The 11,934-nt window shown below is 41.6% G+C and overlaps 1 pseudogene; it reads left to right on the top strand.

Annotated features, from left to right (window-relative positions):
- The first annotated feature begins 6,331 nt into the window (after window positions 1-6,331).
- On the top strand, window positions 6,332-8,654 carry LOC110572993 (annotated as a pseudogene).
- The last annotated feature ends 3,280 nt before the right edge of the window (window positions 8,655-11,934 follow it).

Below are 11,934 nucleotides of genomic sequence, written 5' to 3'. Positions count from 1 at the left end.
AAATAAGGATTTAATAATCTGGAACAATGGACAGAAGTAAATAAGATAAGATCTGACAGGGACGAATGTAAAATCTTGCAGTTAGGTTAAAACAAAAATCGATGACATGAGTACAGTTTAGGAGAGAGCTTGATTTCATAGTAGTTTGTGTGAGGAAGCCTGGGGGATTTAATTGATCATAAACCCAATTAAAAAACAATTAAAATGCATTCAACAAGCAAGGAACTATGGTTTTAAACCTGCATTAATACAAAGGTAGTGTTCAGAGTGGCTGAGATTGATACCCATTACCCTGGCTGATGTCTGGAGCATAGTGGTATTCCTGGCCAGTGCCTCAGGACAGGCAACAAATGGCAATCCAGAACCTATCCAGATGGTAGTTGACTTAGATAATAAGGAGACCACCTTGTGACCAGTAGTAGAACCAACGCAAGCTGTTTAGTCTGGCAAGAGTAGATTTGGGGTAGCTGTTGGGATTGGATGATCGTACTGGGTATTCTTCATTTGTCTCTCCCTATTCATTTATTCTCCATCTTTTCCCACTGGGCTCTGTATCCTAAGAGGCTCCCTGCCCTTTACCTGTCAGTGGGAGGCACTAGGGGAGATTAGAGTGTGGGAGGAGCATGAAGTGGGTATTTATTCCCTTGGCTGCCTCCCTACTGGCTTGCTGGGTGGTCCTCTTCTCCAGCTTCAGCTACTCTGTCTGGCCTCCGGTAAGCTTCCCTTCCCCTTGACCCTTCAGGTTTAAGATCCTGCTCTTGTTAGCTCTGGGGTGCTCCTCAGATTCACTTAACCCTGCTCCCATCTTTGTAAATCCCCTTTTATCATTCTGTCCTCAATTACCCTGCCTGAGTGTGTGATTTGTGTCCTGCTGGGACCAGATTCATACGGATGCTGGAATGATTAGGATGATGGCCTTTGAATATTTCAAAGGCTGTCATATGGAAGAGGGTGGAATTAACACAAGAGAGTAGAAATTACAGGAAGATTGGATTCAGGTACTCGTTTAGCTAATCTTATTAAGCCTCTACTACGTGCCAAGCATTTTGCTTGGAAAGCTCAGAGCAAAGGGAGTTCATCTAGGTTAGAAGTTAGAGAGGCCTCCCGGAAAAAGACTTGCAAGATGAGCAGGGAGAGATAGGACCACCTGGCCAGGATTGTTCCCAGAAGAGGAATTCATAGGAGAGAGGGTTGGAGGGCTGAGAGCAAAAGAGGCTTATTCCAGAAAATGAAAGGAAACCCAATGTTGAGTGTCTCTCTCTTCTAGGTGGATGAGAAGATATCATCAAGGATGAGGCCGAGAGTGGGGAGGGCCAAACATGCAGAGCTGTTGTGAATGTGGACTTGATCCCAAGGGCCCTGGGAGCCCCTTGATAGGTGTAAAGCCTATCAGAGACCCCTAGTATGATTTTTCTCTTTCCATTGTAGAGTGAAGGGAGCAAGAATGCTCAAGGATCAGAGATATTTCACCAAGGAGTGAGCAGCCAGTTCTTGGTAGCAGCCAAGGAGAGCCTTCTTCTTCTTGGATGACAGCTTCAGGATATTTCCAAGGGGGAAGCCACACTGAGTGGGAGGTTGGACTTGCAAACATCTGTGGCCCTTTCTAATTCTGAAAATTCTGAGACTCCTCTGCTCCGGGCCCCATGCCTCACAGTGGGAGAGAAGGCACCAGAGTTAGAGAATCCATTCACTGTCATCCAAAGCTGGCAGTGAGAAGTCATTCTCTTCTTTCCCAGCCTCCCCTCCTGGAGCCTAGAAAGCAGGATACATGTCCAGACCTGAGCCTCTGGGAATACACAGGCCTCTAGTGTTTGTGCTCTTCCCTCAGCCCAGCTGACGCAGGAGGGGCACCGGCCATTGCAAGTTCCAGAAAATAGCTCTGCCAGCCTCCGACCTTCAGGCCTGCTCACAGTTGGCTCTGTGGTCTAGGATATTAGGCGATTGCACTGGTGCTTTTGTTTTTTTCTTTTAAAATTAAACCCACCAGAGAGTCAAAAAGCAAACCCCTCAGGCCCTGGGTCAGTGTCCCGGTAGGGGCCCTGGGCAAGGTCTGAGGGCTCCTAAAGCCGGGCAGCGTCCAGCAAAGCAGCCCTCGTCTTCTGGAACCCCCTCTTGGGGCCTGGGCAGATCTGTGTGTGATAACACAGCTGTGTGCAAATGCCAGCACTGGGGCGATAATTATAGAAACCTTCTCTTTATGCTTGAATGGGGGCCAAGGCATGGCCCTGGCAGCGAGGGGGGTGCAAGGCTGCAAAACTGGCACTCTTTAGAGCGAGTTGGCTTTTGCAGCCTGCACGGGCACACAAGGTATGCCAGGGAGCCCAAGTTAGCAGACCCTGTTGTCAAGTGCCCCTAGTGCCCACTACTGCTCTTACCTCGGCCCAGTCTCTTTGTTCCTCACCAGACTGCAGCAAACATGGCAGTCTGGCGGCAAGGCTTGGTTTTCTAGCTCCTCTTCCACTCAGCTGTTCCCATGACTCCTCTTCTGACCCCACAGCCTACTCCTCTCTTTCTCCAGCCCCTGGAATGGATACCTATTCCTTAACATTCCAGGTATAGAATAGGTTTCATCAGGGCTGGGCAGTCCCTGCTCTTGGACTACAAGGACACCGGAAGCAGCTTAGGTTTCCAGACACTTCTAATGGCCTTCTATGAAGACGGACTTCTTTTGGCTGAAATATCCAGTAGCGAAAGATAATTAGAAACTTATCCATCTAGGGGCGACTGGGTGGCTCCTTCGGTTACGTGGCTGACTTCGGCTCAGGTCATGATCTCTTGGTCCTGGGATCGAGCCCCACCTGGGGCTGCTTAAGATTCTCTCTCCTTCTGTCCCTCCCTCTCCCCCACCCCCCACTCATGTGCTCTCTCTCTCAAATAAATAAATAAAATCTTTAAAAGAAAAAAGAAAATTTTCAATCTATGCTTTGAGTCGTAACTTTGACAAGAGCATGGGCCAAGTCCTCCTAGTCCAGCCAGGATCACCACTCCAGGGCAACAGCAGAGACCTTCGAGGGGTGGGGGGGGAGAAGGAAAGAAGGAGCTGTTGTGAGAGTGGCAGCCTTGGCGGAGGGAGCGAAGCATAATGAAGTGAATGTGCGAGGGTTACATTTCCTTTATGGAAAGTCTGCTATTCTCAAAAAGCAACTTCCTCTACAGGCATTTTTGCTTTTTCCAATAAAGGCGAAGAAGTGCAGTTTTATGTAACACATATAACAGGGAAAGTAGAACGGTGACCTTGGGAAAATTACAGCATTAAAAGTAATAAGCCTGCCATTGCCGATAAACCACACAGACACCATGACGTGCTATCTTGAGTATAAAGGTGACATTTTTACAGTTATTCCAATAGTAACTTCTCTGACTGCAACTGCATTTGGAATATCATGAGACTCTTTCCAGAGTTTGAGGATCTCTGATGCTTCTTCCTTCAGGGCCCAGGTCACGCATCCCGTTCCTAAAAATGCTCCCCAGCCTGGGATGGGACACCTGGGTGGCTCAGTCGGTTGAGCGTCTGCCTTCAGCTCAGGTCATGAGCCCAGGGTCCTGGGATCAAGCATCCCCACCCCATGAACGGGGAATGGGTCCCTGCTCAGCGGGGACCCTGCTTCTCCCTCTCCCCGTGCTTATGTTCTCTCTCTCTGTCAAATAAATAATTTTTTAAAAATCTTTTTTTAAAAATGCCCCAAGGCTGGGTTTTCTGCTCCCACAGTATCTCCCTCTCATGCAAATGATCTCCATCATCGGTAACTGTTTACTTCTCTTTTCCACCCACTAGATTACGAGCTTCCTGAAGACAAGAAGCACATAATCATTTCTGAATCCCTGGTGTTTGCCAGGGCCTGGCTTGACAAATGTTTGGAGAGTTGAACAACTAATGAGCCCTATTTCTTGCCTTATCCTTTAAACCAATGATAATACAAGTGGGAGCCAACTAAGTTAAATTAGATACATTGACTAATCCCTTCTATCCCCAAGATACTATAATTTTAGAACGTGCTGTTTTCTGCCTACATCAGGAAGTGAATGAGGTTCTAAGGCAAGATAATTGTTTAGCTACATAAGAATGTTAAAAGGGAAAAAAAAGGATGTCTCCTAAGCAGAATCCTTCATTTAAAAGGGGGAGGTAAAGTGTGCCAGGGGTGGACTGGAATTTAGGCCAAGCGTATACAAAGACGTATGCACAAAATTATAGAGACATAGAAACATGAGTTCTCATTGTTAACAGAGCAAGGTCAGGAACTGAAGTCCAGAAACAGTGACAACCAAAATTCTGACTGCAAGAAAAAAATTTCCTTTTTTTCTGAAAAGGAAAACTCTGACTTTATAAAGATAAGTTCAGAACAAAGATGAAGCTTGATTCTTTTCAGGATCAGTGGCTCAAGGGAGGTAGAAACCATTGGTAATCAATACAGAAAAGGCAATTTAATTGGGTTTTTATTGTTTTTAAAAGAGAAATGTATAACATTAGACTTTTCTGAGTTATACAAAAGGAATAGAGAACATTAAAAAATTTAGTAAATAAAACAAATAAAATATATACGCATTTCCATTCTCTCTTGTCCATAGTTGCTGGAATAAGTAAGAAAGAAGATTGGAGAGAGAAAGAGAGAGATGGATTGGGAGAGGCTCCAGATGCATTAACACAAGATGCAGGAATACACCTGTAAACCCACATGGACACACGAACATAACTAGAAAAAGACACACTCAAATAAAGACCCAGATAAAGGTTTCCATATGGCTTAGAATCATGCTTCATTTTTGACTTCTGAGATCTACATTTCTCATGTACGAGTTTATGAGACTGATGTTTGTGGTCTGTGTGTGTATGTGTCTGTGTGTGAGAGAGAGAGAGAGAGAGAGACAGACAGACAGACAGAAAACAACTCTCTAAAGGAATTGACATAAAAGGTATGATGAGAATCTTTGTTCAGAGTAAGGACTATTTTAGGTAGGGAATATTTTGAGATTTTGAATGGATCCCTTTGCAAACTTAACTTGGTTGCCGAAAGAGACAACATGGTATTGTCCAGGGCAGGGTCAGAAAATAAGTTCCACTGACTGTCGTTTCTCTCCTTAGATATCTGAGTCATCTATTTGTCTTCAGCTCACACTAGTCAGAATCCTGCAGTGGGAGGGGGTTTGGGGTGCTCACACTGCTGTTAACACACTGCTTCCTCCATGACCCAGTGAAAGGGGGGAAACGAAGTCAGCATATAAGATTTTTCCATCTTAGAAAAGAGATGCTTGAGCAGAGAACCATTCATTGACACAAGATAATTAATCACAGCCCACCAATGTGTCTACTGAATTTGTCATGGGAAACATGTCTGGGTTCGTTCCATGCTAAACCTTTGAATTTTTTTTATTCTTATGTAGCTACATAGTGGAGATATCCTCCAGATAAGCAACTCTGCCCAGCTGTGTCACCCCTACTATTGCACCTTTTGAAAATATTCTACTTTCTTATTCAATTCCATAGCTATTGATTCAGAAAAAGATAGTATGTAACAGTGTGGGCTTATTATTTCATGAACTTAATGTGCTCATGAATCATTGAATGTCTTCTGTCACTGACTGCTTCTCGTGCCCATGTTATTATGTATTATTGATCCACAGTGACTTTGTAATAAAATCAGTTTTCTTTTTATTCTTTCTATTGATGTTCTAGTCAATGTCGTTTAAAACTCTGCTAACTCAATTGTATCCATTTTGTTTTGCAGACAGAAACTTCCTTTGAGTTTATTCTATGGGCCAGGCATTATGCTAGCCACTGGAATCGAACGTCTTATGGCCGTGACTCCACGCTGCCAAATGGCTTCTAGATTTGCTCGTTGATTCATAAACTGATTTCACTTCTCAGCTCGCTAACGGGTTTCAATTAAATGAAGCATTATCATAAAAAGTTCTTTAACCAGGGAAAAGACACCTACTTAGGTGTGTGTTTTAAACAAACCAGCATCAAACATCTTGGCCATATGGTAAAATATGACCAATAAAAATGTTTATAAACTGTAGCTTTTTCCTCTCAGGATAGAAGTGGTTTACAGGAAAGGAGATATTCGAGTCTTAGATGAGATCAGGGCTTAGCTGTGCTGATCCTGCATGAAGGGGGGTCAGAGGCTTGAGTCTGGGTCCCTTAACAAGATGGATGGAATCCTAGTTGTAGCATCCACAACACTGATGAGATCCTCCACTGATTACTCCCCTTGACCAGAACTGAGCCAGGCCTTTTTTGTTTCTCTCTCTGGAGTAGAGGTCTACACCATTTTTCTTCTTAAAAAATAGAATTTAATAATAAAAATAAGAACAATTATTTGGCTATGGCATAATGACCAGCACAAAGTTAATTCTGATTCCACGGTATAGTTTAAGCCAAAATACGCTCCCTTTCTGAACTCTCAATATGGCTAAAATGACTTTTTCTTCTTTTTTCCCAAAAGCAGAAAATCATAACCATATTCTACAAGGAAATATCTAAAACTCTATCTGAAACTTGCCTTGTTTTTTCTTAGTCTTCAAGATTAACTAATACTGGCAGAATTTTAGATCTTTGACTATAAGTCAAACTGAAACAAGCATTACAAAATAGGTATTAAAATAAGCAGAGAAGAAAGAGAAATTTATTATACTGGAGGATGAAGATGCATGTTTCACAGAGGAGCTGTGAAACATGCATCAGGAAATCAGCTGATTCATAGACTATCCAAAATATTTTGATAAAGAGAGAAAGAAGAAAAGATGATCAGGTCAAAGTGAGGGCATGCCAGTGTTATTGTGTTTGAGGTATGTTTGGGGAACAAGGAATGGTTTAATGTGGCCATGACATATGATTGGGAGTAGCTGGACACCAGGCCAATGAAATATTTTTAAACTAATTCCTAAGCATTACTAGTGGGAATCAGAAAGAGTATCAGGAGGTAAATCGTCAGTGTATGTAAATACAGCCAGACCACTTCATTGATCTGTATCTACAAAACCTGCCAAATCAGAAACAGAATCTTTTCTCTCCCAGACTTATTTCATTCTGAATCCCAGTCAGGGGAATGGTAATAATCATTATTGGCTCAATTGCTTTAGACCCAAAGTAACAGATATCTATTGTTTTAAATAACCCTGCAACACAATTTCTCTCCCCCAGCCAAAAAAATAAATCTGTAGATCAGCTGGGTGGTTCTTCCTATCTGGGCTAAGATGATCGCCATGTGGAAACGCTCATGTATCAGTGGTTAGTAGGCAGAGCAGCTAGGCACTGGCTGGTCTGTGATGGCCTTGCTTGAGATGGCTTTCCTCCTTGTGACCGCTCATGTCCCCAAAGGCTGGTCCGGTGTTGTTCACGTAGATCTCCAGGGTCCAAGAGAGCAAGGAGAAGTACACCGGACCTTATGAAGCCTAGGCTTGGAACTGCAACACTACTGCATTCTATTGGCAAACCAAATCACAGGGCTAGTCCAGTTTCATGGGATGGGGATACAAACACCACCTTTGATGGGAGACGTTTCCAAGTCACGTTGCAAAGGGAATGGATTCAGGGGAGCATGGACAGTTGTGCCATTTTTGTAATCAATCTACCTTGGAATAGGAAGCTTAAAAATTGGAAAGCAGTTATCAGGTTAAGGGAGCGTCTCCTAGGTTGGAAAGAATTAAAGTGTTGTTTGGTAGTGATGAATTGCATCCAGTTGTGTCTTTGTTTTTGTTTTTTCTTCCACAGTGGCATCTTGCAAAATTAAAGATCACAAACTTAACTAGATCAAGAGCCAAAAGTTATACTGGAGTTAGAATCTTGTTTTAAGAAAGAAATTCACTTCTTTAAGTCTAGCCCAAAGCATATAGTGAGATAATCCCTTATCCATGGAAAAAAAAAAAAACAGTTTTAGGAAGAGCTGAGATTTCATGAAGAAATATACAAAACTTATTTTCAATCTTGATTTGAACCAATTCAACTGGAAGTCCTAATTTCATAAATGTCGGTTTGGATACAAAGCAAAGTTTTGTAGCTTGTAATTACGCAACAAGTGGCAAGATAGAAAAGATACTTTCTCTTTGCCCTTGGCATGTCACTGAAGATCCTGGTGTTGCCATGGGCTGTACACTGCCCAATGTTACCGGTATTGTTAAGAACAAGTCATTCATCCAAAGCCTCACTCCTGCAGAGGTGTCCCTGATGCCAAGATCTGCAACCAGATGAATAGGAGCTGCTCTCCTCTGAAGCCCTGGAGGCTGTCCGTATTTGTGTCGACAAGTACGGGATGAAAAGCTGTGACAAAGATGGTTTTCACGTCTGAGTGGTGGCTCTACCCCTCTCACTTCATCCTTATCAACAAGATGTCCTATGTTGGTTCCAGACAAGTATGCAGGGTGCCTTTGGAAAGTCCCAGGGCACAGTGGCCAGGGTCCACATTGGCCAAGTCATCATGTCCATCTGTCCCAAGCTGTAGAACAAGGAGCATGTGACTGAGGTCTTACACAGGGCCAAGTTCAAGTTCCCTGGCTGCCAGAAGATCCACATTTCCAAGAAGTGGGGCTTAACTAAGTTTGATGCAGATGAATTTGAAGACATGGTGGCTGAAAAGTGGCTCTTCCCAGAAGGCTGTGGGGTCAAATACATCCTTAATCGTGGCCCCCTGGACAAATGGCAGTCTCTGCACTCATGAGAAACTTGGCACTGCCCCCTCCTTATTCATGGCCACCAATAAATCCTACTTCCTGTCTAACAGAGAGAGAGAGACAGAGACAGAGAGAGAGAGAGACTAGCTTCTCAGGAAAACCACATTTCCTTCTTGCGGGGGAGGGGGAAGTGAACTTATATTGCCTCCTGATGGCAAATAACTTAAATTGCAAAGACCAGCCTAAAGACCTATTACCGTCATAAGCTTTGTAGCCTGTTTAACTTTGTTTTCAGTATGTGTTTGCCTAATAAATCCTAATTTTGATCAAGGAATAGCCCAGACTCAGTTTTTCCAAATACCACTGGTAGAGATGCAATGAACACTGTTCCAAGAGTACAAGGAATGGAGAAAGTGGGCTTACAATTGTGGTGTTAATGTTATATGCTCTTGATTTTTCTGCACCCTGATTTCCTCAACTGCTAAATATGGATGCCTTAAACTTTTCCTGCATAAAGGTTATAAGTACAAATGAAATCACATTTAAAAAGTACTGCATGCCTTGCTGGGAGATTAAATTGGAATAGAGGTAGTTTTGGTGTCAAAAACCTTTGATTTTTGCACACTTCTTGACCCAAGAATTCCACTTTTAGGGAATTATTTTAAGGAAATAATTAGGGATGTACATAAAGCTTTAGCTGCAAGGACACTTATTCCTCTAATTTCATGACAGCAGAAATACTGAAAATCACAAAAATGACCCAAATTAGGGGTTTGTATAAATAAATTACAGTAGATCCATACATTGAAGTGCTAAACAGCAGTGAGAAATGATGATCTGGAGAATTTTTATGAATATATACTGAATAGTTTACATGTCACTAAATGAAAAAGCATGGAGAAAATGATATGTTTAGTGTAATTACATTTTTGAATTAAATATGTGTATAAAAAGACTGAGAGAATATGCTCTAAAATGTTATCAGTGGTTATCTATGTTGGAGACAGGAATGGCTTTTATTTTCTTATTTTTGCTTAACACTATTTTCTACATGTATTACTTTTATATAATAACTTTTATTGTTTTTTCCTTATTATAAAGGTTTATGGAATAAAATTTATAAGTATAAAGCATTTTTTATTCTTACTTCTTGAATCAGGACACTATAATAATGAGAACTCAAATTCAAAAGTCTGCATCTTAAAGAGCTTTGCCAACTGACATTTGTCCTTGTCACAGACAAAACACTTTTCTATTTATGTTTACAGCATTGAAAAATGCACAGTATCCTACAGCACAAGGAGGGAGATTTATAATAAAGCCCTTCATCTCGGTGCATGAGTATACCTGTAAATCATTCAACAGACTCACATTAAGTATAAGCCTCAAAGCAGCAGATGTATCAAACAAACAATAAAATTTGAGTGTGTCTGCACTATCTGCATCTTTGTTTCTCTGTGTAAGCATGATTATCTTGCTAAACTCTCTGTTCCAGAGCCATCTCATTGTTCATTCAACATATATTTACTTTGGGACTATGCATTATCATCTGAGCCTGGTACCATGATTCTGGAAATTAGGTTGCTGGTGGTTCCTTGGAATCAGAGTCATTGCAAACACTCAACAATGCCCCTAACAAAGTGTAGGTCCTATATGTAATATCAAATAAGCAAAATACATTAGCTCTGCCCTCAGGAAACTTATTTTCTGGTTAAGAAAGAAAAAAAGGCATACATTGAATGAGTAGGGAAAAAATGCCGTTCATCCTTTCTTTCAACAAGATTTATTTGGAACTTATTAATGATGGGCAACTTGCCAGACAGAGTGCATAGGATATATGGTACAAAGTTAGAATATAATTCAGAATCAATTTATGCCAAAAGGTGTAATTTAGAAAAGGGAGGGAGTAATATTAGCCCCCACAAAACTTGCTTCAGAGCTGGAACAGACCTTCGGAGCATCTTGTCCAAACAAACCTAGCATGATTTTATAGAGGTAGAAATTGCATAGGTGGGGAAGTTTTCCTAGTAGAAATAGAGCGTGGGATGGGGTTGAAATGAGGGCCAGAATTTGATGGAGAGAATGACAGAAGAGTACTTTTCCAGAGGAAGAAACAAAGATTCTGAACTGGGCAAGTATATGACCTAAAAGTGAGCCTAAGAAATAAGAACAGAAGCTGAACATTTACCCAAGGTTCAAACACAGAGAGAAAGGTTCTCTATTGATTCACAACAAATACCAGTCATTAAAGAATGAAGCTCTTTAAGGACATTATTGTCCCTGAAAAGAGAGATGGAGAATAGATATACAGTCCCAAATAGTTGCTCACCTTTACTCCTAAAGACAAACAAACAAAATTAAGGGCTGAACATAAATGAACAATTATGAAAAGCCATAGGCTGGGAAGGGGAGGGGGGAAGCCCTGACGTTTCTCCAGCCATACAGATACTTCTAAGATGATGTTTTTGAAGTTGGAGTGAAAAGAACTGGGCATGAATTCCAGCTCTCCCACTTACTACAGCACTAAGTCCTCTTGAGATCATTTCTTCATTTTAAAATGGAATAATCATATTTCCACTTCTAGTCAGGGTAGAGCAAGAGGCACCAGATTTATATTCCTGCCTGAAACAATCACAGAAACCAGACAAAATATTTGAAGCAACAGTGTTCAAGTCACTGAAAATCAGACAGTGAAGGACAGTGATCCCTGAGAGAAGGAAAGATATGAGGTGAAACCTATGATCACCCCGCCTTACTGTTTGAGAGTGTTTCCAGGCTGTGGTGCAGAAAGGGGAACCCAGGCAGAGCTTTGTGGTCTCCCTGAGTTGGGGAGACAGATCTGAGAGTCTGGGAGGACCAAGGTAACTAGAGATAGCTGGTCAAAATACCAGAAAGGAGAGAGGTGCACAATGAGAGAGTTCTGTGAAGATCTTCAAAAGGTTCCACTCGAGTACTTAGGAGAGTATTGATCAGAGCATGTGTGTGAATAAACCATCAGAGAAAATCAGAGATAACTGTGGCTAATACACTGAGCCAGGATAATATGTAATCACCAACCAGGCTGGGAAAAGGTGTAATTCATAGGGCATAGGTAGAGTATTCAAGAAGTTCTTGCCTTAGTAGGGAATAATTAGCTCTAGACCTACCTAACAAATCATAAAAGCACTACCTGAAATGACTGAACTATTTTCAAATAATGTAACTACATCCCTGAGCAAAACTGAAGAATACTTATAGGAATATAAAAATATCTAGAATCCAACAAGGTAAAATTCAAAATTCAAAATTCAAATCAAAGATTGCAAGGCAGGCAAAAAAAAAGTGGAA

The sequence above is a fragment of the Neomonachus schauinslandi genome, chromosome X (genome assembly GCF_002201575.2).
Source record: "Neomonachus schauinslandi chromosome X, ASM220157v2, whole genome shotgun sequence".
Classification (NCBI taxonomy): Eukaryota; Metazoa; Chordata; class Mammalia; order Carnivora; family Phocidae; genus Neomonachus; species Neomonachus schauinslandi.
This window is presented reverse-complemented; position numbering and strand designations above follow the sequence as displayed.